The sequence below is a fragment of the Gopherus flavomarginatus genome, chromosome 1, assembly GCF_025201925.1.
Source record: "Gopherus flavomarginatus isolate rGopFla2 chromosome 1, rGopFla2.mat.asm, whole genome shotgun sequence".
NCBI lineage: Eukaryota > Metazoa > Chordata > Testudines > Testudinidae > Gopherus > Gopherus flavomarginatus.
Genome location: NC_066617.1, coordinates 206157485 through 206184038, shown reverse-complemented (window position 1 = coordinate 206184038; position 26554 = coordinate 206157485). Strand labels below are relative to the sequence as shown.

The window sequence follows — 26554 nt, the reverse complement described above, 5'->3', positions numbered from 1 at the left end:
CTCTTGGCCTCTGTGATATCTTGTGGCAATGAGTTCCACAGGCTCACAGTGAGCTATCTGGATAAATATTTCCTTTCTGTATTTGCCACTTTGCAATGTCATTGAATGCCTCCTTGTTCTTGTGGAGATTAGAGAGAAAGCTGTCAATCAACCTTCCCTAAGTCATTAATTATTTCATATACTTTTACCTGATCCCCTCTTAGTCAGTTCCTCTGTAAGGTTAACAATCCCAATCTTTTCAATCTCTCTTCTAATGAGAGCTTTTCCAAGCCCTGAATAGTTTTCATCACTGGTCTCTGAACCCCCTCTAGTTTGGAAAATATCCTTTCTGAGATGAGATAACCAATACAATATCCCAAATGAGGGCAAGTCACTGAGTTATATAATCTCATTATAATATTTTCCTTAATATTCTCCATCTCATTCCCTATGCATCTTTATATACAGGCACCTTAAAAGATTTCTTCAGGGTCACTTCCTTACATCTGGAATTTTTAGGTCTGTCTTGATTCCCTGCCCAGCTTTTATTCTACTTCTTTTGCTTTCAATTTTTTCCTGAATCAGCAACCATTCCTAAAACAACAAATTTACATTTTTCAAAGAAACATTCCCAATAACATTTGCTAGTTGTAAGGGAGCAAACTACTTGATTTATACTGAAGTGAAAACTAGCAGGTTATTTAGCCAAAATACCCTGTTAAAAAAGAAACCAAACCCCAACTCTAACTACAGAATTAATTGATAGCTTAAAGAAACAGTAGCATAATAAGGGAAAGGAAGGAGTAGTCTCAGATTTATATTGTACTGTACTGTACGCTTAGAGACCGCAGGGACCGGGTGGCCACTTTTTTCCCGGAGCCAAGGTAAGTGATGCCAGGACGCCATAACCTCACCCGCACCCCAAACCCCTCATCCCCGGCTTCACCCCCAGCCAGAGCCCTCATCCCCCACCACACACCCTAACCCCATGACATAGCCTGGAGTCCCCTTCCACATCTCAAATCCCTCATCCTCGGCCCCACCCTAGAGCCTACATCCCCAGTTGGGGCCCTAACCTCCTCCTGCACCCCAAACCCCTCATCCCCAGGCCCATCCTACAGCCTGCACCCCCAGTTGGAGCCCTCCCCCTCCACACACCCTAATCCCCTGCTCTAGCCCAGATCCTCCTTCCACACCCCAAACTCCTCATCCCTGGCCCCACCCCAGAGCCTACACCCGCAGCCAGAACCCTCACCCCCTCCTGCACCCCAACCCACTGCCCCAGCCCAGAGCCCCCTCCTGCACCCAAACTACTCATCCCTGGCCCCATCTGCAGCTGGAGCCTTCAAACCCTCCTACACCCCAACCCCCTGCCCTAGCCTGGAGTCCCCTTTCTGTACCCCAAACCCCTCATCCCTGGCCCCACCCCCAGCTGGAGCCTTCAAACCCTCCTACACCCCAACCCCCTGCCCTAGCCTGGAGTCCCCTTCCACACCTCAAACCCCTCATCCCCAGCCCCACCCAAGATCCTGCACTCCCAGCCCAGAGCCCATACTCCCTCCCGCCCCCCAACCCCCTGCCCCAGCCTGGTGAAAGTGAATGAGGATGGGGGAGAGTGAGGGAGGAATGGGGGATGGACCGAGCCAGAGCAGGGCCTTGGAGAAGGGGCGGGGCATGGGCAAGGCCTCAGAGAAGTCGGGGTAGGGGGCGGGGCAAGGGTATTCGGTTTTGTGTGATTAGAAAGTTGGCATCCCTAGTCACACAAGGTTCAGTGGGTTGTACAAGTGTCTCAGGAATTCTCATAACTTTGTCCACCATCCCTCTGGGCTACACAAGTGCTGCACGGTGGCAGGTTCTGCTCTGTGACAGTTGACCAGCTAGACCCTCCTCCATGTTCCAACACATGGAATCAGAAAGATGGGCAGTGCCTGACAATGAGCTCCTCACCTTCCCCAGGCTGCAGCATCCAGTAATAGAGCTTTGTCACCTGAAACCCTGGACACTTCCAGCAACTGTTACTTTTAAGCTCCTGCCTGGGCTCCAGGCTACAGTAACAGTCTCCTCTACAGCTGGGAGCAGGGAAGGACAGGCTGGTAGCCCATGTGATCAACAGTGCCAATATTTTTTTTAAATAAATTGCTTTTTATTTGTAAAGGGGCTGGCCCCTCAAGCCTATAAATATATCTGCCTGCGGCTGATAGATCAGTTCCTGAAGATAGTCATTTAATAGCCTGTCCATTTGCCTCTCCCCAACCACTAGTTGATACTAAGGCACATAAAACAGAATCCAATGGATGATATGAATAGCTCTCTCTGTCTGACCTTAGACATGCATCTCTCAGCGAAGGGAGTAAAACATCCAAATCCAGTCATGGTTTTTCATAAGTTTTTCTCTGCCTGCCTGACATTTGGTCAAGTCGAGGATGAGGTCAAATCAAAGAAGTCTGGGTGTTCCATTGTGTCCCGCAGAGATTCATATCTCTCCAAGGGCCTGATCAGGGCCATTGCTATTGATTTGATGTGTAAGATGCTCAGGTACCACAATGATGGGCTGAAGAAAGAAAGAAAGAAAGAAAGAAAGAAAGAAAGAAAGAAAGAAAGAAAGAGAAAATCCATCCAAGTCAATGATTCCACTGTTTTCAATGGACTTTAGATCTGACCCCCCAACAGGTTTGAGGAACATATTCCCTGCCACTGCCCATGTCCAGTAGATAAACAGAGGGTTTTGCTGTCCACAGAGCTATCAGTCTGAAATCCTTTATGAGCACCATTTTTTAAAACAAACTAAACCGTTACTAAAGTTTGTTTTTCTGTTGTATGAGACAAGTTATAAAATGCTGCTGGAACAGAGACAAACATTTATGCAAAGCGTCACCAAAAACCTATTATGTTCAAACTTTTTTATGAATGACTTTTCCTCAGTAACAAAATGTTCAGAACTTTTTATGTGGCTCTTGCTGGGATATTATTTTTTCAAATTCTTTAAGTTCAAAGCGCTTTCATCTTTACTCTTTATTAGCATAGCCGGGCACTCTGACTCCTAATTCCTGTGCGGTGCTCTGCCCTCCCATCACCCTTCCCCTAGTTCATGCTGTGCAAACCTTACCTGTCTCTTTAGGAGGGCAAGTCTAAACAGACACTAGTTCACTATGAAATCACACTTTCCATTTCTGAGGCTCGGAGTGCTAGAATTAAACTGCAGGTTACAAAGAGCCATTATCAGCTGAACATGCTTATCATCATCATACTTAGCACTTACCCACTATATCACTTACAGCTTCAAAGCACTGTACAAATGCTATTTAATGCTCACAACGCTGCTGTGAAGCAGGCAAGCATCCCTAGCCCGCTTTATGTAGGCAGAAAGGAGCAGAGAGAGTGCCAATGTCTTAGCCAAAGCTGCATAACAAGACAGCAGCCGAGCCAGGATTAGAACTCCGGAGATCCTAGAGCCTACCCATTTTTTGTCCAGTAGGCTTTGCTATATGAAGCTCCCCATTTCTTTTCCCTTACCTTGTTAGTGTGCTCTCCTGGGGTCCTCCATCCCCATGCCCTCGCCCCCCTTCCCACTGGAGTGTCTCTTTTCCCTGTGAGGTATTCCTTGGTGTCCTGTTTTCCCTTGTCCTGGGATGTATCCCCTTCCTGTCCTGCCCTCCTCAGCTCTTTGAACTAAAGGGGCTCTACTTATTTACACGTGTTACCACATTCACCACACAGTATATTGGTCTCCTACATGTATTATTTATTGCTTTACAAGTATCTTATGTTAGGCAAGGCTGATAGCACCACCTACAGTGAAGGTGGTCTAACACTTCCCATTATCACACCCTGTTTTTAGTTATAACTTTGCCAAACTTTAAGCATTTGGGCTCAAATTTTCCATGCTGGGGTTCTGCTGCAGGGTGAATTATTTCTGGGAGTTTCAGCCAAAATGGTTCAACCATTTCCAAGAATCAGGCTAGGGGAAAATATGTTGTTTTATGTAGTGGCAAGTGTCCACAGTCCTGGGGCAGGCCTGTTGTGTGGCTAGCTTTGGGGATAGAGACCCCAGGGCTTCCGGTGTCCATGGTTCCAAGGCACCTCCTCTCTGGCATGGAGCCAGGAGCCTGGAAACATTGGAAGCCCCCACTCTAATTATGGCTTGGCTCCAGTCTCGATAGCAAGTAGCCTGGAAATCTTGAGGTTCCCAGGGCTTCTAGGATAAAGCTGTGGAACCATAACCTGGAAACTGTGGGATTCTCAGGACCTCCCGGCACGGAGCCAGGAAGTCTTGGGATGGATTTCCCAAATGAAGCTCCTGGGCAGCCCCATCCTACAGACTGTCCTGGAATGTGGAGACCAGGGCTTCCAGACTCCCAGGCCAGCTGGCTCCCTGGGTTTGGGGAGCCATTTGGCCTGTCTGTCTGGAAGTCCTGGCATCCCCAGCTCAGGTAGTCCGTATAGCAGGGCCGCGCCTAGCCACAAATCCTGTTATCCAGTCCCTGGCAGTTTGTGGTGAAATTGGCAGGATTCTTGTCAGGTTTACTGCTGCTCACTCCTGAATCCTATCAAGATTCCTGTCAAGACAAGAATCCTATCAATTTCATGCAGCCTAGGGGAGACTTTTTCATTTCAGAAACACTCTGAGTCAGCATTTTCAAAACAAACCATTTCTGGAATTTCAGGTTCACAGGAAAATGTCAAAACATGGTTTTGATCCAAGTCAGAATGAAAAATTTTTAAATGTGAATATTTCTTGTGAACTAGAAATGCTCAGTTTAGACCATCGCTAACAAAGAGCTAATTTCTAAGCAGCCAGAGTGCTACTGAAGGTGCTTAGACCTCTTAGCACACTTCACTGTGAGAAACACTGCAGACCAAGGACTTTGCCACACCAGACAATTCAAAGAACTTTATGGTGTGGGACAGTGAAGGGGACAGCAGTTCATTGAATGGACATTCTTAGTAAACCTGACTTATTAAAATGGGTTAGGTAGTGGTACCTCTAAGCAGGACCAGGCAAGCTGCTCCTTTGGGACTGGAGAAGACCTGCAAAGAGACACTTGACCTACCGATTCCAACAATGAGTGGGTCTTGGTGGATGGGTGAGGCAGTACAGTCAGGGGACTCCCATAGCAGGGGGGACGGAACTTAGGCAGACTACCACCAAAGTTACTGAAATGGGTTGGGTTTATTTGCATATACATTCTGGTGCTGCGTTTTTCCAACTTTAGCACTGGGTCCCCTAATAAAGATTTCCTTCTGCGTACGCAGTTGCAGAGAGCTTGTGCACAAGAAAGTTCAGTCTGTTAAGGGCTAGGGTGCATTTAACTTTCCCAGGTTTCTGGGAGGGGGCTCGAGACATCAGTTTAGTTATTTGGCAAGAGGGACCCTACTTATACTGAACCTGGCCCTTATTGCTGCTGTTAACTTCCTGACAGAAGGAAGGTGTATGTATACAACTTAAGAGAAGCTCACAGTGTTGCTACTGATGAGGACTAGGACTGGTACCTGCCTCCCTGCTGCATGTGGCAGAATCAGAGACAAAACTAGAAGAGGAACAGTCGCAATGAGAGGTGGAGGCATAGAGTGCGAACAGCCAGACAGATGGTGAAGAAGAAAGAAAGGCAGCATTTGTTTCTTAGACAGCTTCTGCACAAAGGGACCCTCTGCTGGCACCTGGGGAGCAGCAGCACTAAACTCTTACCCAAGGCTTGTCTTCACTACCGTGCTAGATCAGCGTCGCTGCCTCATGTGCTCTCCCGGGGACATAATTACTCCACATAAATGAGAGGCAGAAGCTATGTTGTGGGAGAGCATCTCCCACCCACCCGCCGCAGTGTAGACAGCACTTTAAGTGGATGTAAGTCACATTGCTCGGGGTGGTGGTGCTTTTTTTCACATCCCTGAGCGACGTAACTTATATCGACTGAAGCGGTAGTGTACACAAGCCCTCAGCCTCAGCTGCCTCGGAACCAGAAATGGGGCAAATCAGGACTCTCTCAGGCAACCTGGGGCAGCTGGTAAATCAGGCTTAATTTTTTAAGCGATGCTCAATTTTGCTAAACTGATAAGGATTGTTAATTCTGGATCTCAGCCTCTGTGTAAGCAGAAATATCACTGGTCAAAACCTTTATCCAGAGGCTCAACAACCTGGGGGGCAAGGGAGGGGGCGTGAGACAGTGGCCTCCAATTGCAGACAGATTATTCATCCAGTTGTAGGCTAGTCACTCCTGTCTTTGTAAAGTTTATCACCCTGTTCAGGACTGATATAAAATCAGGCATGGTTTTTTCCAGTATCATTGTGACGTGGATGCACGGAGAACATTGTTTTACAGGGCACACTGCTCCACCCCTGCCAGCATGGTCTCACCATTGCACCCTGGGATAGAGACTTTTATCAGTGATATTTCCACTTGGTTTTTACCATGTTATGTGTTACAGTTGCTGAGCTCCAGAATTAAACATTGTCATCCATTTAGCAAAATTGATCACCAGCACTTAAACAGCAAGTCAGGCTCACCCTGTGCTGTGACTGTGCATGTGAGGTCATTCTGCTGGGGGTGGGGCAGCAAGCTCTGCAAAATGGCATCCTCTGTGTGGTGTGACTGTGCAGCAGCAGGGTCGTGACAGCAGGGGTGGGCCACACCACTCCGGAAGTCCATGCAACCAAGCTGGATGTCCTGTATTCTGGGGATGCATCAATGGCCACCCTACCCACTTTGGCCCCTGACCAGAGCAGGACATTTGAGTGGCATTGTGCCCCCATGCACCAGTTTGCAATGCCACTCACTGGACAGCCAGGCCACTTGGAATAGCATTGCAACACCCTGTGCCTGCTTGTCCCCCCCAACTTTTGTAGTCTTTCTGGTGCCCATGGGCATGGGGGCCTCCCAGCTCCTGGGCAGGAGTGGAGCAGAGGATACCTGGAATTCCCAGCATGATGGGAGGACTGGAGCTGGGCTTTCAGTACTTTCTGGGGAAGTGGAGATGCAGAAGGAAGATGGGATCTGGGCCTCCCCAAGCTGCCTACCCCTACTGAGGATGGTGCTCTTCAGCCTGACTGCCTCACTGAGTAAGAGCACAGAGCTGGGTGTGGGGGCAGAGAGGCTGCGGGGCTGGGCGCAGGGAATGCATGAGTTGAGAAAGTCTGGGACCACAAGAAGGGAGTGCGTGTGGAGCTGGGTGCAGGGGGACGAGCACAGGTCTAGGTGCAGAAGAAGAGAGCTTGGGGGTGGGCTGCAGGGCTGAGGAGGGAGAATCCTGTTCCCCTCCTTAGGAAAAGTCTGGTTGTACCCCCATCTCTAGCCATCTGCCATACCTATACTGCCCCCATTACCACATTGTCTGAGTACTGTATTTATTAACTGCGAGGTAGGGCAGTGCTATTATCCTCCTTTCCAGGTGGGAAAACTGAGGCAGAGAGAGTGAACAAGTCGCTTAGCCCCTCATGCTAAGTCACACAGGGAGTCTGTGACAGAACCCAGGTCTCCCAAGCCAGCACCCTAACCATTGGCAATCATTCTTCTCCCCAAACCTTTGAAATCTATTGCACGTTACTTCTCACTATACATGCTTAATGATTTATTAACATTAATAGGAATAGGATCTTTGATGTTCACTTCAGCCATTTTCTGCTTAGCACCATTTCTCCTCTGCACAAGCACAAAATAAGACACACTCCCTGCTCCAAACTCCTCAGAAGCCAAGTAGACAAGGCAGATAAAGAGTGAGAAGAAAAACAGAGGCACAGCAAGGTAAAGCAACTTGCCTAAAGTCCCACAGCAGGTCATGGCATTGTCAGAAAGAGAATCCAGGTCTCTTGGCCCACAGATGAGTGTTCAATTCACTGGCCAACAATGCATCTAAAATTAACTAGATTACACTCGTTTTTCACACGTTTCCATTTAACTTCTCAATGATTTCAACCCAAACCAGTTTTCCCAATGCAGCATTATTGCAGAGTGGAGAAAATATATTTTAAAGTGAGCCACTCTCTGCTGGGAGCATAATTACTAACAAAATTGACAACTCGGTAACTCACAACAGTATTAACTTATCCTGGGCTTTTCCTAGTCAGGAGTTCAGCAAGTAGATGAGGAAGCAGACCAGAATCTGTCTTAGGCCCCAGTGACACTTAGTGAAATGGAGAGCACAGTTGTACCCATAGGTATCACTTTTAAATGGGCAGGGTTTCTTCATCATAAATAAATTAGGAATAAACAACAACCTGGATGACTCAGAGAATTTGTATGGGATACAAGCACTTTTCTAGGTCATTGGATCAGTACTGGCCCACAGGCACTAGTAGTGATCAATGTGTTACCATCTGTTTGGCTTTCTAAGAACTATATACCACCGGAACCTAGCTGGTGTAAATTGAGGTAGGTCCATTTACTTCACTAGAACTTGGACAATTTATAACAGCTGAGCATCTGGCTGATAATTTGTTTAGGTCCCAGAATAATTGAGCTGTCGTTGCAGGATTTTGCCCAGGGAAGGCTGCCGTGTCCCCTCTGTCACCAATTTCAGTTATTCTTTCTTTCTCTCTTTTAACAGACCAGACCTTCCAGCTGCTATATCTCTCATGTTACTCTCTCTCCAGCGGAGGTTACTATATGTGGCCCTGATCATAACCCTCCATAGAAAATGCTACAAGGGTGCTGTGACCTCCACAAAGTTCCCCTCACGGATCCTCCTGTCAGTTGGTCAGGGATTTCCATTGAGGAAAGGGGGGCTTGGTTTCCTCAACTGAGGATCTTAGGATGTCAGTGGAAGTCAGGACCATGCACTGCCCTTGAAACTTTCCTTAAAGAGGATTCCACAGCCTGGGCTGGGCTTTACTCCCCGCAGGGTTAATTCACTCCTGAGTTTGCTCTCCATGTGCTTGGGGAAGGAGGCAGGAGGAGTAATGCGTGGCTTGACCAGACACAATCACCCCTTAGGAACTAACATAATAAAACAACCAGACCCAGACTAACACGGCTACCCCTCTGATAGTAAATCAGTTACACAATGCCATGCTATAGGCGGCTTGGCTGTGCTTCCATATATTGGTTTGCTCTGAAGAGCTCTTTCTTTTAGGTAGTTGCAGGAAACTATTTGCTAATTCATTTCACTGCTGCCTGTGCTCTATTACAGTCAAGTTGGGGTTTGTTTTTTAATTAGTCTCAATACACTTGCTTTTATAGCAGAGGGTAGATGTGGCACCAAAGTACGGCTCACTGGAGGGTGTCAAAATTTTGCTATGGCAGCTTTTGTAACAAACTAACTCCTTTATTCAGCAGCTAGAAGGGCTACACATCATCAGTAGTGAACAAAGAGTGGGTGGCAGTACTAATCAGAGGAACCCCCCACCCCATACTCCCCGAACACGCTCTCTCTCTCTGTCTCCAAAATAATTTTATTTGACACAGCATGATGAAAATTCCAAGCACAGCTCTGAAGAGGGCTCAGTAGAAAGTTTATGATGAAATAAAAACATTGCATCAACCTGGAAATATCTTCACAAAATAAAATTCTTCTGGTATACAGGAAGCACAGCATGCTATTTAAAACCATACTACAGCTTTGTAAGGGAAGAAAAGGGGCAAGGAGTACAAAGTCCTTTATTAAAAGGTCAGTATATTTTGGGGTCTTTTGGTCATCTCAGATCTAATGTAGATAGAATCTAATCTAGTTGGGGAAATACAGCATATTCTTTCCCAGAAATGGGAGAGACCCAGTCACACTACTAGCGTTTTCTGTCTCTGAGAGCTATGGGCCAGATTTACCTGTACGCTTCAGCTGCTATGCAAAATAGCAATAAATATAATATAACCTGCTAGTAAAATCAGATTTATGGCTGCTTTGCATGACCAGAGCATACCAGTGAATCTGGTCTTATGATTTTACAATATTATAAAGTGTGTTTCCAGGAAAGGATGATGCCTCTTGTCAAGGTTTCATCTCAAAACTTGTTATAAGCTGGTTTTCTCAGGAAGTACTTGTGCTATGCAGAAGAATTCCATTGTCTGTGTGAACAAGTTCATGCTGTGGAAGGGCAGATGATAAGACAAAGCATCTTTTTTCCCCATCTAAGTCTATTAGTTTTTAAAGCAAAGCTTTAATTTCATTCTGTTAAACACTAACTCAGGCCAGGTCTACACTACATACTTGCTGTGGTATGACTACCTTGCTCGGGGGTGTGGAAAATTCACACTCCTGAACGAGGTAGTTATACCGACCTCACTCCCCTTCCTTCCCTGTGTAGACAGTGCTTTGTCAGTGGCAAAGCTTCTCCCGCTGACCTAGCTACCACCTCTCGCAGAGGTGGAGTTACTAAATCGACAGGAGAGCTCTCTTCTATTGGCTTAGAGCATCTTCATCAGAAGCGCTACAACAGAGATGTTTGTAGTGTAGACCTGCCCTCACATACCATCTGACAGTATTCTGCTCTAAGCTCAGCAACTGAAAACCCCAATTACAGCAGAATGTCACTAATTTGCACAAGCAGCTGGGAAACACACTACAGGTTACTACAGTCTGGGTGAAATTTACTCCTGTATAGTTGGCCAGTAAAAGGTCTATGCGCCACTTAAGCTACACAGGCATAAATGGGAAGTAAATGGTGCCTTAGACTTCATGCTGGTCTTTTGCACAGGGGTGAATTTCATCCTTTGCTAATCAGTAAATAGCCATGATGAAAAAATAAAACTATTTATATTTTCAAAATCAAAAACTGGGACACTTGTGTAAACATTATTTTTAGGGCTGCGACATAGCCATTCAAAAGATAAAAGTACACAGTGGGTAAAAAGGTGGCTGCGCTGAAGTCAATGGCAAAATTTCCACTGTCCTAAAGGGTGAAACCCTTGCTCCCTTTATTTTGAAAATGTGTGCTGGTGTCATACTGCCAGCTTCTGAAACAGCAGCGACACATGCATGTTACTCAGAGCGGAGGATTTTCTTGCAGCTACTTCGGGTTTTGAATGAGCTGATCATGTATTACTGAATAAGCATGTTGAACACTCATTCCGAGTTAAAGAACAGCTTCAAGGATGGCCAGTCTCTTTTGAGTTTTTGCTTTAAGCTCCAAATGTTGTAAAGCACACAACCACTTGTTCCCTTGAACTGTTTGTTTCTAGTAAACACAGAGCAAATTCCACTCTTTAGCTCTTAAACAGACAAACGTGAACTGATGCAATGAAAAACTGGTACTGTCTGGTAAAATCAGGACATGGAGTCACCTTGCAGATGATTCATCAGTACATATACTTTGTTCATTTATTCTGACCACCTCAGGTTAGCTTTCACTATGTATAAAAGCACTATCAGAAGATAGTACTCTCTTAAATTACCAGTAGTGTATTTTGTAAAAGTAACTTTTGGTGCAGTAGCAGGGTCTACTCAGACCTATTAATAAAAAGAACAGGAGTACTTGTGGCACCTTAGAGACTAGCAAATTTATTTGAGCATAAGCTTTCGCAGCACCATAGTGTGCTTTAGAAATTACATCCCTGTAATGTGCATTCTCCCACCACATAGACATGTCACTGGTAACATGATTTATCAGTGCAACACTCATTTGCTGCATCTTCATTGAACAGTGGATTGAAAACAAGCTGTTGCAAGTATGAGCAGGTTTACCTATTAACCGAGTGTTAATTTGTGAGGTGTTGCTGGCTCTAGGCTTGGTTTGGAAACATCTAGTTTTGAATACACATTCCTCTGCACTTCTTGCCTACAGAATTGCTAGGTTCAATTCGGAAAAGTCTTCAGATCCTGACACAAATGGAACTTCTGAACTGACCCTTTGTGATACCTTAGCCATATCACTCATGTCCAACAAATACAGGGCTCAGAGTATTCTCTTTGAGCTAAATCTTCAAGGTCTTCATCAAAACGCCCACTGAGTTTTGCCAGCAGGCCATATAAACATGCAGTTCATGTCCTCAAAGAGGCCCCTCTAACCTATGACTGGCTGCTAAATGAAGCAGTGCAAAGGGGCTATAGCAGAATGGCGAATTGGGCCCTAAGCCCAGACTGTCAAAGGTACAGAAGCACCTAACTCCCAATGGGAGTTCCATGTCTAAACACCTTTGAAGATCTAAGCCAATTGCTCAACTCCGGCAGCAGCTGCTGGTGCATATACCACTGAGCCTTCATCATCACCCACGTGGTTAATGGCTTAAAGCTACAGTCTGAACTTATAATGAGCACTGAAATAGTTACACTGTGAAACTAACGGAATGATATTTAAAATGCCAATGACACTGTCAAATTGGGGCAGTAGTGCTTCTTTTCAGTACCAACTGAATGTATTATTTCATGGCAAATTTCTATTTCTTTCCTCACAGGTCCATGCATGTGATCAATTTATGGTTTAAAAGGCTTTCTCTCATACACACACCCTCATATATGTTTTCCACTGAAGTCTGTGCTTTTTCCTAGACCCACCCAAATTCCAGTACATAACTGTCTTGTGTGCCAAGTTTTCATACTCTCCATGCAATGAATGGAAAAAATGCCTCCCCCCCGCCTTCTGCACATTTCTGGGGAGAGGAAGGAAAGGCCTCCAGGGAATTTGGTTATACCTGTTGTTTCAGAGCAGAAACATGAGAGTTCCATGGTTAATGAGAACATTCTAGTGCTGCCTGTGGAAGGAAGTTTATGGTGTTGGAATCCCAAACTATTTGATTATGTTTTCAAGCCATAAATATAGAATGCTACAGAGATTTTTTTAAAAAAAATAATTATCAAGTGAAAATAATATAATCTACTAGATTGTGCAGCTCCCTGCTCTGTTTATACAAAGTATTCCAATTACACTCTTGAATGCACTGATGTTTTATGAGGAAGGGTAAACAAAAATCAAAGCTCAATGGGGAGAAATATCAGGGAGCTTTATAAGGAAATGGTAGCTTGCAGCTGTAACATCAGAGCCTTCCTTTAATCCAATATGGCAGGGGTTTAGAGAGGGTTTGTGAAAGGTGCTGGACTGACAGCACCGCTGTCCGTTCCTTATCCACAGTGCAGAAAGGAGAAAGGCTGCAGCACTGTGGGCTTCCTTACACTGCCACAATTGCTGCTCCAGAGGGAACCACTTTTAGAGCTGAAAGGGTCCACTGGCTGCACTCCTCTTCGAGCTCCACACTATCTCCAAAGCGAACTGGAATGCCTGTAGTGTTCTGAAAGGCCTGATTCTGTTAGTTTTACTCACACTGTGTAGTAGCTTACGCCACAAGTGGCCTCACTGAAGCCAGTGTCCCAGCTCATCCCCATGGTGGTAAGGCCCTCAGGACAGGCTCTGGGGGAGGAAATCTCTGCAAGCATTTCCTCTTTGGGGGGAAGGGGAGTGTCAGCTTCCCTCCAACCCAAACCTGATGATTCCCAGGCTATCTGCTGGAGGTCAGGGCCATCCACACAGAGCTCCTGGGCTGTATGGCTTCATTGGGCTGGGCTGCAGTGGCCACTGGGATCCCATATGGTGTGGTGCTCTGTGGAAAAGATAATACAGCCCCAGGCTTCTTGTTTTCCAGGTAAATTCCAGGGGAATGGAAGGGAATGTGTATGTCCCCATGGTCCTTTGCCCATTTTCCCATTGTAGTCTCTGCCCCCTCCTGCAGCAGAGACACTCCCTCTCCCTAGACCTTCAGAGAGATCATCATGGATTCCATAAAGGGAAAGTGCGCTGTGGGTGTGCAGACAGGGAAAGGGACTGTGAGCACTCCTTCTGCATGGGTCATCTCAGGGGCACTCTCTGAGCCAATGGAACTATTTGTGGAACAAGTTACTACTCATCCTAGGTAAAGGTAGCAGAATCCATGCCTAAGCTCTTTATTTGGGGGGATAACTTTGTGGTAGTCAGTCCTAATTTATTTTCTCTTCACGTTATGGCTCCTTAGGAAACCTTTGTAAAATCTGTGCTATGCTGCCCTGCAACATACTTCAGAGAACAATGGTACATTCCCAACAAGATAAATACCAGCATGTTTTTCAAAGTAAGCATATCTATAACTTCACTGAAGGGAGGTTGTATTGCTTGTTTATTTACACTCCATCTTATCTTTATTATTGTTTCTTTATGATCCTGTCTTAGCTCAAAAGTTCAATGATCTTATGCACTAGGGAACTTGAGAAAATCTAGCTTTGATCACTGAAGAATTAAACTGGATATTTTTTCATGTTCTGTTGAGACATAAGTTTGTTCTTTTTTTAGAGCTCCACAAATTTATTCTTACAACTCTACAAAATTCAACAACTTGAGTAATTATATTAAATTATTTTTATCTTAACTTTTCCAGATGCCAAGAAGGTCAGAAGTTATACTTTGATGTTTTCCAAGTCATCTGCTTTACCAGAATAGCAAATATGACCTTTCCCCAACTACCTTACTATGTCACTGCTAGGTGTTTGGTTGACAAGGATAACTTTTCAGGCATTTAATGGCTTCATAATATGTATCACAGAAGAGAACAGAGAAACATTTAAATTTAAACATGAGAGCTGGTTGGAAAATGGGTTTTTTTTCCTGCTGAAATTTTCAATGAAAACAAATTATAACTTTTCAGATAAAAATTGAAAACTAAACTATGTGGCCGAAAACCAAAATAATTCCTGTCAGAAATGCTACTGCAGTGACTCAAAGACATTGTAGTTTGAATGCCTCTGTCATAAACAGATGGCTAAGGGTTAATGTTCTTTTACCTGGAAAGGAGTAACCTGAAACACCTGACCAGAGGACCAATCAGGAAACAAGACTTTTTCAAATCTGGGTGGAGGGAAGTTTGTGTGTGAGTTCTTTGTCCTTTGTCTTGTGCCTGTCTCTCTCTCGGTTATGAGAGGATTTCTGTCTCCTGCTTTCTAATCTTCTGTTTCCAAGTTGTAAGTACAAAGATAGGAAGACCATAGGTTTGTTTTTTTGTATTTACATGTGTGTAGTTGCTGGAATGTGTTAAATTGTATACTTTCTGGATAAGGCGGTTTATTCATATTTCTTTTAAGCAATTGACCCTGTATTTGTCACCTTAATACAGAGAGACCATTTTTATGTATTTTTTTCTTTCTTTTTTATATAAAGCTTTCTTTTAAGACCTGTTGGAGTTTTTCTTTAGTGGGGAACTCCAGGGAATTGAGTCTGTAGCTCACCAGGGAATTGGTGGGAGGAAGAAGTCAGGGGGAAATCTGTGTGTGTTAGATTTACTAGCCTGACTTTGCATACCCTCTGGGTGAAAAGGGAAGTACTTGTGTTTCCAGGACTGGAAACAGGGAGGATGGAGTTTCTCTGTTTAGATTCACGGAGCTTGCTTCTGTATATCTCTCCAGGAACCCAGGGAGGGAACACCTGGAGGGGGGAAGGGAAAAGGTTTATTCCCCTTTGTTGTGAGACTCAAGGGAAGGTTGTTGGGGGGACCAGAGTGCCCCAAAACACTCTAATTTTTTGGGTGGTGGCAGCTTTCCCAGGTCCAAGCTGGTAACTAAGCTTGGAGGTTTTCATGCTAACACCCATCTTTTGGACGCTAAGGTCCAAATCTGGGAATATGTTATGACAGCCTCATGTTTCTGTTCTCTTTTATAGGCCAGGCTCTTTTGTCTCCCTTCTTGGGGAGGGGAAGTCGTGCATCATAGGAGTCCCGGTCCATAGAGAAGAATGGGGTCATGAGAAAACCAAACCACATCCTCACCTTGAGACACACAGCAGCATTTCCTGAATCAAAATGTTTCAGATTTCAACTGAAAACATTTTGGTTTTCAGGTGTCTGCTTTTGGATGACAAATGTAAATTTTCCATCAAAATCAGACACTTTTAATGAAAGATTTTGTTTAATTGAAATCCCCCTGGTTTTTTGATCAGCCCTAGTAAACAGCCATATGTAATCTCATTGACTGATAATCTTATATAAAGGTAGCTCTTCTACTGTCATCAATTGTTAAAGAGAAGTGAATCTAACAAGGAGTTCTGAAGCTTTAGTTGAGAGGTACTGTAGGCTAAAATACGACATACTATTACAAATCAATAAATGTAAGGAAATCTTTTCATGTTTTTAGTACATAGCACACTATGAGTCACCTGCTCTTGGTGATAGATAATAAAAAAAATAACTAAAAAAGACCCATGAGCATTAATTTGCAGTAGTGTATTTCAGTGGAATCTGTTTGTAACCAAAGTGATGGATTAAAGACAGATCCAGTCTTCACACTCCAAAGAGGCACAGAGCGCTGTGTTTCCATTATGGATTATGCAAATGATACAACATTGTGTCATCTTGATGCAAATATAACATCAATCCAGAGGCCTTCATTTGTCCCTGTGTAAGCAAAGTGGCATCTCGGGAAACCCATGATTTACAAAAGGAACATTTTCCGTACGATACAGCATCCTTCACTTCATTCATTAAATGAGTAAAATCCTCCCTTTCTGTTGGCAGACACTACAATAGAGCCAAAATCCATCCCTTCCTCTGTGAACCCACTGCCAAACTCTGGTTTATTAGCTAGGTGTTTTCTAACTTGCTTCTGCAACCGTGTGTTCTCGGCCCTTCTCCTCTACCTTATGGCCTAGCCATCCAAAGGGTTCCTGCAAAGATAATTTTTCTTTCCCATTATTCTGACCATGACTTCCTCTTTCCTCAATGCTTGCACAGCCTTCCCTTCCATTACTGCACAAAAGCATAGCTCAGGGTAGCCCAGCAGATTCAGGGGGGATGGGGGCAAAGCAATTTTGGGGGCCCCTTCCATAAGAAAAAGTTGCAATACTATAGGATACTATATTCTCGTGGGAGGCCCTGCAAGGCCTGGGGCTTGGGGCAAATTGCCCCACTTGCCCCCCGCCTGTAGGCATAGCTCACCTTCAAAGTTTCCAATAACTCTGCCTTCATCCACTCCTACCTGGCCTCCCACTTCTTCTGAGTCACTTCTGACTGCTCCTTTTGTCTCCTTTGCTGATATATCATCCTGAGATTTCTCTCCTACCACTCAATGTACCTGGCACAGCCTCCCAATTAACATATGTAAAATCCCATCTCCGGCTGCTTTCAGAACAACTTCTCAAAACACATCTGGTTTGATGAAGTATTCCAGCCATAGTAGCTACATGCCACCCTATGTTTGCCTATAGAGTACCTGTATCTCTTGTTTGTACTGTATCGTACTCCACTTGTGCGGTTAGATCTGAAGTTCTTCAGGGCAGGGATTCTGGTCTTTGACTTCAGCACTGTATAAATAATACATTCAAATTATGGACCACATTCAGAGCTGATATAGATTAGAAGTGGTTTAGTAGTTTGGAGGTATGTGTATTGCTCATGAAGACAAAGGACCCACCTCCAAATCCCACAGAAGACCCTTCAGGTGGATGGAGATAGGGCTCCTATAGGACGTCAGCCTAGATCATCTAAAAGTTTCTTCTGGCCTTCACTTCCATGAGTTTAACTTACGTATGTGTAAGTTATGCACAGAGGAGGCAGAAGAGAGTGATGTAACAGGAAAACAACTAACTGAAAAGATAAGATAAGGTGTGGAGATGTATCTTATGCTTTTCCTGCCCCAGTTCATCCCTTCTTCCATCTCCTCTTCATGTAAATTGTACCACCTTAGACTCTCTTGTACTGACTTACTGATGCATAACTTACATCACTGGGAAGAATGCAAAAAAAGCAAACCAGTGTTGGCATTAAGACAGAGTAACAGACAGCAAGACCTGCCTGAATAATTCAGATGGACTTTCAGGACCAAAGAGTCATAGGAATAAGGGATGAAAAAGACCTGTTTAAACCATCTAGCTCCATCCCTTACCAAAGCGTGGTCTCACAAATCTAATGCTGTATAGGCCTCGCAGCTCCCTAATCCATGATGAGATCTAGGGCTTGGCTACACTTGCAAGTTAGAGCTCATTAAAGCAGCCTCAGGTGCCTTAACTCCTGACGCGTCCACACTGGCAGGGCATGTAGAGCATACAGGCGCTGCAGCTGGAGCACTCCTGGTAATCCACTTCCACAAAAAGCATAACGCTTGCTGGGCCCAGGCATCAGTGTGAATGAGCTGCTGCATTACTGCGCTGTGATTGGCCTCCAGAAATGTCCCATAATCCCCTTAAGTCAAGGGTCCATTCTTGTCATTGTTTTGGAATCGATTGTAGGAATGAGGATATCCACTTTCAAAGCTCTGTTTCTGACAGCAGACATGCTTGTCTGATCTGGGACAAAGTAACCATTACTGTGGAATGCTGCTGCTGTGAGTGTGTGTGTGAGAGAGAGAGGCAGGGGGACGAGGGTTCTGCTGCTGTCTGAACTTACAAGACAGCACGCTGACACACACTCAGCACCCCAAAACACACTGTCTCTCCCTCCATATACAGAGAACACATTCCCTGTCACACTCCACACCCCCATTGAAAAGCATGTTGCAGCCACTTGCACCCTGGGATAGCTACCACAATGCACTGCTCTCTGTAGCACTGCAAGAGCTGCTAATGTGGCCACACCAGTGCGCTTGAATCTAATAGTGTAAACACACGGCAGCGTTTTTCCTGCTGCTGTCTCCGAAGGCTGGTTTAACTCCCAGCGCTCTACATCTGCAAATGTAGCCATGCCCCTAGATGAATTTACTTTTAAGATGAGTGCACAACTGTTGAAAGACTGTACTCAGAGAGTAGTAATCAATGGTTTGCTGTCAAACTGGGAAAGTGTATATAGTGGGGTCCAGCAGGGGAGAGTCTTGGGTCTAATACTACTCAATATTGAGTCTAATACTACTCAATATTTTCATTAATGGCTTGGATAATGGAGTGCAGAACAGGCTTACAAAATTTGCAGATGACACCAAGCTGGGAGGGGTTGCAAGCACTTTGGAGGATGGAATTAGAATTCAAAGTGGCCTTGATAAACTGGAGAATTGGTCTGAAATCAACAAAATGAAATTCAATAAAGACAAGTATAAAGTACAGCATTTAGGAGGGAAAAATCAAGTGCACCACTACAACAATTGGGAATAACAGGGTAGGTGGTAGTACTGTTGTAACAGATCTGGGAGTTATAGTGGTCATAAACTGAATCTGAGTCAACAATATGATGTAGTTGCAAAAAATGCCAATATTCTGGAGTGTATTAACATGTGGGTTGTATGTAAGACACAGGAGGTAATTGTTCGGCTCTACTTGCACTGGTGAGGCTTCAGCTGGAGTACTGTGTCCAATTCTGGGCACCACACTTTAGGAAAGATGTAGACAAATTGGAGAGAGAGTCCAGAGAAGAGCAAGTAAAATGCTAAAGTTTTAAAAACCTGATTATGAGGAAGGATTAAAAAAAACTGGGCATGTTTTATCTTGAGAAAAGAAGGGTGGGAGCTGCTAGTCTTCAAATATGTTAAGAGCTGTTATAAAAGGACTGTGATCAATTTTTTCTCTGTGTCTACCAGAGATAGGACATGAAGCAATGGGCTTAATCTTCAGCAAGGGAGATTTAGGTTAGGTATTAGGAAAAACTTTCTCAATCTGAGGATAGTTAAGCTCTGGAAGAGGCTTCCAAGGTAGTTTGTGGAATCCCCATCACTGGAGGTTTCTAAAGACAGGTTGGACAAATACGTGTTGGGGATGGCCTACATTTACTTTGACCTCCTTCTGCACAGAGCAGGTGGACTTAATGACTTCTCAAGGTCCCTTCCAGCCCTCATTTCTATGATTCTACATGTATGCAACTCCAAAACTGGTATTGGCTGTTTTTAGTTGCACATTTCATTGCAAACTCATCCAGTTCCCTGTCCACTATCAGCCCTACATCTTTTGTAACATCACTTAGATCTCCCAAAATGATATTTGTTTCTTAATTCTGCCATTGCTTCTTAGTGACATTTGCATTCACTGAGAATTAGACAATAAGCAATAAGAAAAAGAGACAAAATTAAAGCCAAGCACTGTCACCACAAGCCTCTGACAGATGCTGCTCTGCGTTGTCTGTCTTTGCCTTTCATCTTAAGATTTTCAAAGTTACTGATCAGCTACAAGTCCCATTGATTTCAACCTGAGATCTGGATACTCAGCAGATTCTGAAAATCAGGTCCATTGTTTTCTAAGGCTGAGAAACAGTTGTCTGTCTGTTGTTCAAGCCTTTTTTATATATTCCCATGTTAACATTTCAGCTCCGACAGCCTGTGTTTTTAAGCAATGTACTTTAACTGAGGTTTTCAGAGGTTATTGCCCTCTGCAGCACTTTCACCCTTGAACAGTGAAAGTTACTGTAACAGCTTAAAATGATTAACTAGTTTCTTAAGACTGTCTAATGTATCTAGAAGTAAATGGTTTGTTTTGTTTTTTTGTTTTGTTTTCTAGCCATTACTCAGAAGCATTCCAAGAGAAATGTGTTCTTTAAAATCTACAGAGAACCACTCTTAAAACTGTAAGGCTACAAAATCGTGACTACACTCAGCAAAAACAAAACTCTGTTACAGGATACATCACTGGGACTGCTCCACTGAACTATTTTCTGCACTCCACTAAAGGACAAACACAGACAAATGGCATCAGGGTAGTATTTCCAGTTCTCTATCACACAGGAGGACTGAATATGATGTTGCAAAATTAATGCAAACGTTATTTTGAAGACTTAAAAGTCAAGTCACAACTTGTTTATTTTATATTGGAAAGAAATAAATCAAGACCAAAGGGCAAATTTTCTGTTTCAGGAAATCCAAACTTACCCTGCAGTACATTCTTCAATTGCAACAACACTCCTGGAAAGAGATGAACTCAACGGGCCACATACCCCCGAATCCTGTAGTGGCACTCACACTATTATGTATGGGAGATGCATAAGGGAAGAGACGTGTGTAGCTTTAAGTATGTTGGTAGAGTTAGTTCAAGAAAAGCAAGGATATGAAGAAAAATAAGACAAATTATTGCGGGGGGAAGTAAGCATAGTAAGCACAACTGCACTATTGTGTTTGCCTTTTAAGTTATCTGAAGTTGAGTTTAGTGCTCATGAATTCTATCCAAGGGATCTCAGTGGAGGCAAAGGACCTGATTCTCACTTGCAACAAGATCTCTCTACACCACTGTGGCAGTGTAAAGGGACCTTGATGGGAATGAAAAAAATCAGGCTGAAGAAAATTGTTTATCCATAGTGTACAGATAACAATAACAGTGCAAGTTTTCCTTCACTGCCTGCTCTATGTTCTTCCACTTTTACTGGTGAAGCAGCATGTCACATGCTGTGCCATTTCAGTCTTTGACTCTCTTGTGAGACTGCCAAAGAGGACCAGTGTGGTGGCAGTGGTTTTTATGAGGTAACATCAGTATACCAGGAACTGAGCTGAGGCCAAGGACATGTTCCAGATGGGCCACTAAACAGCTGCCAGATGTTAAATCAAAAGTTTCCTGATCAAATATTAATTTCTTGAATCACCCAGTCCCCTGTATTCACTCAGTTCACTGCATGAAATGTTATGCAAATAGAACCTCAGTTAATTTCTTCCTAAGAAAATGAATGAGAATTACACATGTCCTAGAACTAGGGTGACCAGACAGTAAGTGTGAAAAATCAGGACAGGGGGAGGGGGTAATAGGAGCTTATATAAGAAAAAGACCCAAAAATCAGGACTGTCCCTGTAAAATCGGGACATCTGGTCACCCTACCTAGAACATCTATGCATCATCACACATACACCAGGGCCAGGGCCTTATTTATATGAAGGACAATCTGACTCACATTTCCACAAAAATAACAGAAATCACATTGCCTTTTTTTCATTATTTTTCATATTTTTTCGTACACTGGCTGCTTTTGTAGCTTTGTGGCATTTTTTTGGGGGGGAGTTGTTAATAGATTTAGCATCTAGGAAGTTAGGGAGATGCTTTTGTGGATGGCTGCAGGTGGCGAAGGCAGCAGGGAAGTAAGGACTGTTTTCTGGGGCTAGAGAATGGCATTGGATTCACCAGCTGAGAGGAAGAGTGAAGATTCTGGGAGTGGGACCAGGCAGTAATGAATTATAATCAGAGCTTGTCAGAAAATTGAGTGGAAGGTTCATGGAAAATGTCAACAAAAACAAATACAATTTAGTTTTCATTGAAATTTTCCACAGAAAATGTCAACTTATTGACACTCCCCCCAAAAAGAAACAAAAAACCCAACCAGTTTTGGTAAGAAAACAGTTTTGATGAAAAACGTTCAACCAGCCTTAGGTACAATATCCATAGCTCTGCCATGACTACATTTGCCTTTATCTCCCATGATCAATTAATCCTGATGTGATGAATTATGCCTTTGAGAGAACCTTAACTATTGTCCACAAAGTTATCTATTAACAACAGAGTTGGTCAAAAGATTAGAAAATTTATTTTTTATGAGATTGTCCAATTTTGTGATGCAAAAAGGGGAGAAAGTTTGATGAAATATTTGTGATTTTTTCCCATATTTTCTTCCATCAGCTCACTCTAATCCACTTTTAAGTCAGAAAAGCAACACATACAGCACTTTTAACAGCATGCATTGAATGAAATGTGTTGTGTTGTACATTGGTTACAAATTACACTCATTGTTTCAACAGATAATCTTTATTATTAAATATCCTTAATAAAAAGTTAAGTTCAGATAAAAAAGGTGTAGATGAAAATAAGACTTGAGAAACTGGATGTTTTGTAAAAGCTCCGCTCTAAGAATTATTTCAGGGAATTTCTATGTCTTGTGCTATACAGGAGGTCAGACTAGATGATCACAATGGTCCCTTCTGGCCTTGAAATCTATGAAACTAGAGAAGAGGAACAAGCTGTGATTTAATCTAGTAGGAAGCACTTGAGTTGAAGCTGTGGAAACAAATTGAATCTAACCAGGTCAAACTAGTGTGCCACTGCTGATCAAAACTTACTGTACTTTACCACCTTTGATTCATAAAGAAAGTTTAAAGCTGCCTAGTCAAAGCTCTGTCTACCTTTTATGCTTATTTAAAAACACCAGGCATACAGCAAGTCCAGCTGCTAATCCTTGCTACATAACAAAAGTGAACCAGACAAGCTTTAAAAAACACAAACTAGTGAAATATCTCACCCTTCTCAGCTGCTAATCCTCAGGTGTCCCCCATTCCTCCCTAAAAGCCAGAGGGAGAAAAGAACTTTGTAGCATGTCCTGAAGATCAACAAATTGGGCTATTTTGAACCAAGTGGAGAGCAATTTCCTAAGTTAAGGGAAAGTAACACACCTGCAACTCCTTTGCTCCAGCTTGAGCACCTCTGCAGGTTTCAGCTGCAGCAGTTGTGGCACAGGCAAAGGAGGGGGGAGGGAGGTGTTTCTCAAATAGGCATCTTCTAAGCCAGTTAGAGCTGCATAGGCCAAAATTAACATCTTCAGCTCCACAAAGAAATCCGAAGGATGCCAGTGTAGTTCCCAGAGCACCAGTGTAATATGGCATCCCGTGGTGAAATGCACAGGGAGGCAAAAGTTATGCTTAAGACTTGGTGACTTTACAATCACAGAATGTCCATAGTATCACGCAGGTGGGAGGATGGGCTTTACCTCATCACTCAGTCTGGTGGGCCCTGGAACATCTCAGGTTATCATCTTGCAGAACTCAGTAAATCTGAGTGGAGCACCTGCCCCTTCATGGTACTCCCTGGCCCTAGCCTACCCAACAGCAGCATTGCTCCACTTCACACCTGAGGTGTAATCATGGCCCCCCGGAAATCAATGGGAGTTTTGCCATTGATTTCCTGGAGTCAGGATTTCACCTCTGGATCATAACTACTCTCCCTGAGATGGGCAAAAATGAATAGAGCTGATTTTTTCAGAAACTAACTCTGACCCTGCAATTGCACAAGAGTTTCCATTGGCCACTAGGGGGATGATGATACGTAGAGCCACCCTTTCTAGTTTTGCTCCCTTTCCACCTGGCCGTGTCCTTCAACTTAGTGAGCCTCAAAATATCTGCTGTCCATGCAATGGACTTTCATATCTTCCTGGGCAAGGAACGATGCTGCTGATATTCCTTACCCCTCCCATATGTAGAATTTATCAGCTGGTTTGGGCTGGTATGCATTGCATTGACTCCCATGCATGTCTAGGTACCGAGAGAATGATTTGGCCTTTCACTTTGAACTCATATGCAACAGTTATAAGAGTGCTGTCTGTTTCAACTGTGCCATTTACTGCGATAGTGCACACTCGTCTTAGTTCCAAGCCTTTTAACGTATTAGCAGTATAGATATGCAGAGCGCTGAGGTGATCCCAGAGTCGGTAGTAACTCATTCAAGTAACTCATGAATGCTCTTTCATGCCAGTGAGTTAGGGACATCACAGCAGGAAGGCAGCTTTCAAATACTTGACATTTAATGGATTCAACTCAGGTTAGAGATTTTCAGTTTAACTGTTTGAGGGTCCAGTCAATGTTTTCCCCAATTACATGTATATTTTTACAGGCAATAAGATAAAGATTGCCTGACCACAACCCCCCACCAAATTAAATACAAACCCTCAACTCACAATTCACTCCAGTTTTTCTAGAAGCTAAAAGAATCCAAGTTTATTTCAAAATGTACTGAAGTTCAGTGTGCAAAATGATTACATTTGTTTTTTTGGTCTCTACCTGTACTCAAAGAATACAGCTGGTCTCTGCTAGTTGTGTGTGTCAGGAGAGAGAATAGAGGTCAGAACACTTTTGTAAAATCTGTGCAAACCCAAATTTCAGCTCCAATCAGTACTACAAGCTGATGACTTGTTTTTTAATTGGCATGAGCAACCCGGGTAAAAATCACTATTTGTGTTCACTTGAAATGCTATTGCAAAGTAACGGGACTGAAGTGTTGAAAGAGTGAAGCCCAAGTCATCTGTTGCTGTTTTTGTCTCCAGTCCAAGCCTAATTTACTCACATGGAATTCTTTTGGAAGTTTTGGTCTCCTCAATACTCCAATTGGCAAAAGTGATGCCAGTTTATAATATACAACCTACTGCACAAAGTTATATTTTGAGCCTTTCTTCCCTGCATAAGCTGTTTACCAGAGAGTGCAGAGAGCCCAGAGCAACATTTTACAACAGAGAAAAATAAAAGCATTTCTCTCTGTTTTGAAAATGCCCCTCCTACCTCCCTGCTTTGAAAGAAGGAATAGTGAGTGGTGATATCAAATCAGAATTAAAAAACAAAATATGTTGAGGTTTAAGGTGGGCACTCAGATACTAAGAGGAAGAGGACTCTAGAATTGCCTATAAGTATAAGCAAAGTAAAGTGGAGAAACAATGTTCAGTTATAAAGATAATATAATTTTCCATGGTTCATGCAGAAAAGCTAGTTTTGTTGCATTTTCATAACCTACATAACATGGAAAAAGTAATGTAACTATAAATACAGTCAAAGCATAAATTATACAGAAAAAATAATAGCGGGAATGTACAAAGCTAAGCAGAAGTAATGGGGAATTTTCAGCTCAGATCTAAGATTCTGATTGCTGACAGTAAGTCAGGCTCGTCATACACTTAAGGAAGAAATATAAAGACACCATCCAGGAGCTGGGGGGAAAGTGCATAATGCTCTCCAAGTCAGAATCATTTACATTCCTTACACCTACGACAGAAAACTTACAAATCCTTTCTTATCCAGATATGCACAAGAGGTTTTGAAATGTTTCAGTCTAGTTTCTCACTGTGGAAACTAAAACTGATTTCTCCACTGAAAAAGGAGAAATAACTGACTGAAAATTAGCAAAAGCAGGTATTTAAAAGAGCAAAAATCATTAAAAATGTCTTCAGAAAAAAACCATAACAGGAAAAGTCTTGCAAAGATAACTCTTGTATTGTCCCCTAACAGACCAAAATATCCCCCCCCTCACACACACACACATTGTAAATCTAATGTTTTGAATACTGCATCAATAGGTAGAATAAAACATGACAGCTTTTGCTGCACCATCACTAAACTGCTGTGTAGTTCTAGTATTCACATGCGGGCATGATCTAATAAGCAGATTTTCTTTTGCAGATAGTTTCTGGAATCATGCATTATTAAAATAGTTAAAATAGGACAAGAATGGACTCATTAAGCTTTGCCTGAAACACAAAGTTTTCAAACCTCTCTTAAGCACGTATGCAATTTTTTTTAAACCAATTACTTCTTACCTGTGAAAGATCAATGTTCAGATTCCTTACTAGATGTTATCGTCATGACAGGTCAAACAACTGTTTATAAAAGAATGAGTATCCTTTAGGTACAGCACATATGTATGTTTTAAACACTCTCCCTCTTTCCCCCTAAAAAGTCTTCCTTAATTCACTGTCAGTCAAAAACAAGTTGGTAAGAGTCTGAGTTGGAATTACCTGAAGGAGGAAATCGGAGAGAGAGGGAAAGGAATCTGAGAGGAGATTCAGTGATGTCAGCAGTATGTCTTAAGGAAATCTAGAGCTGAGCCCAGCAAACTTTATAACTACAATAGCACTCAACACCCAGTTACGTGGTAAGCAAATACCTGCTTAAAAGGAAACTGATGTACTTTTAAAGAATGCCAGTTAATCTTTGAAGAAACTTTAGTCACACTGAGCAAAGTCCCTCAAAGGCCTTCTTGCTGAAATAAATAGGAGCACAAAGCTTTGCACACATGAAAAAAAGAAAATAGAGACCAAAAAAAAAAGTCAACATTATTGATGAT

General features: G+C 43.1%; 1 protein-coding gene across 1 annotated transcript in view; it reads right to left on the bottom strand.

Moving 5' to 3' along the window:
* Positions 1 to 26094, bottom strand: part of KCNJ15 (potassium inwardly rectifying channel subfamily J member 15) — a 31261-nt gene extending 5167 nt beyond the window's left edge. The window contains exon 1 of the mRNA XM_050916532.1: positions 26028 to 26094. The gene's annotated coding sequence lies outside the window, so the exon portion shown is untranslated. The remainder of the gene's footprint in view (positions 1 to 26027) is intronic.
* Positions 26095 to 26554: the final 460 nt, after the last annotated feature.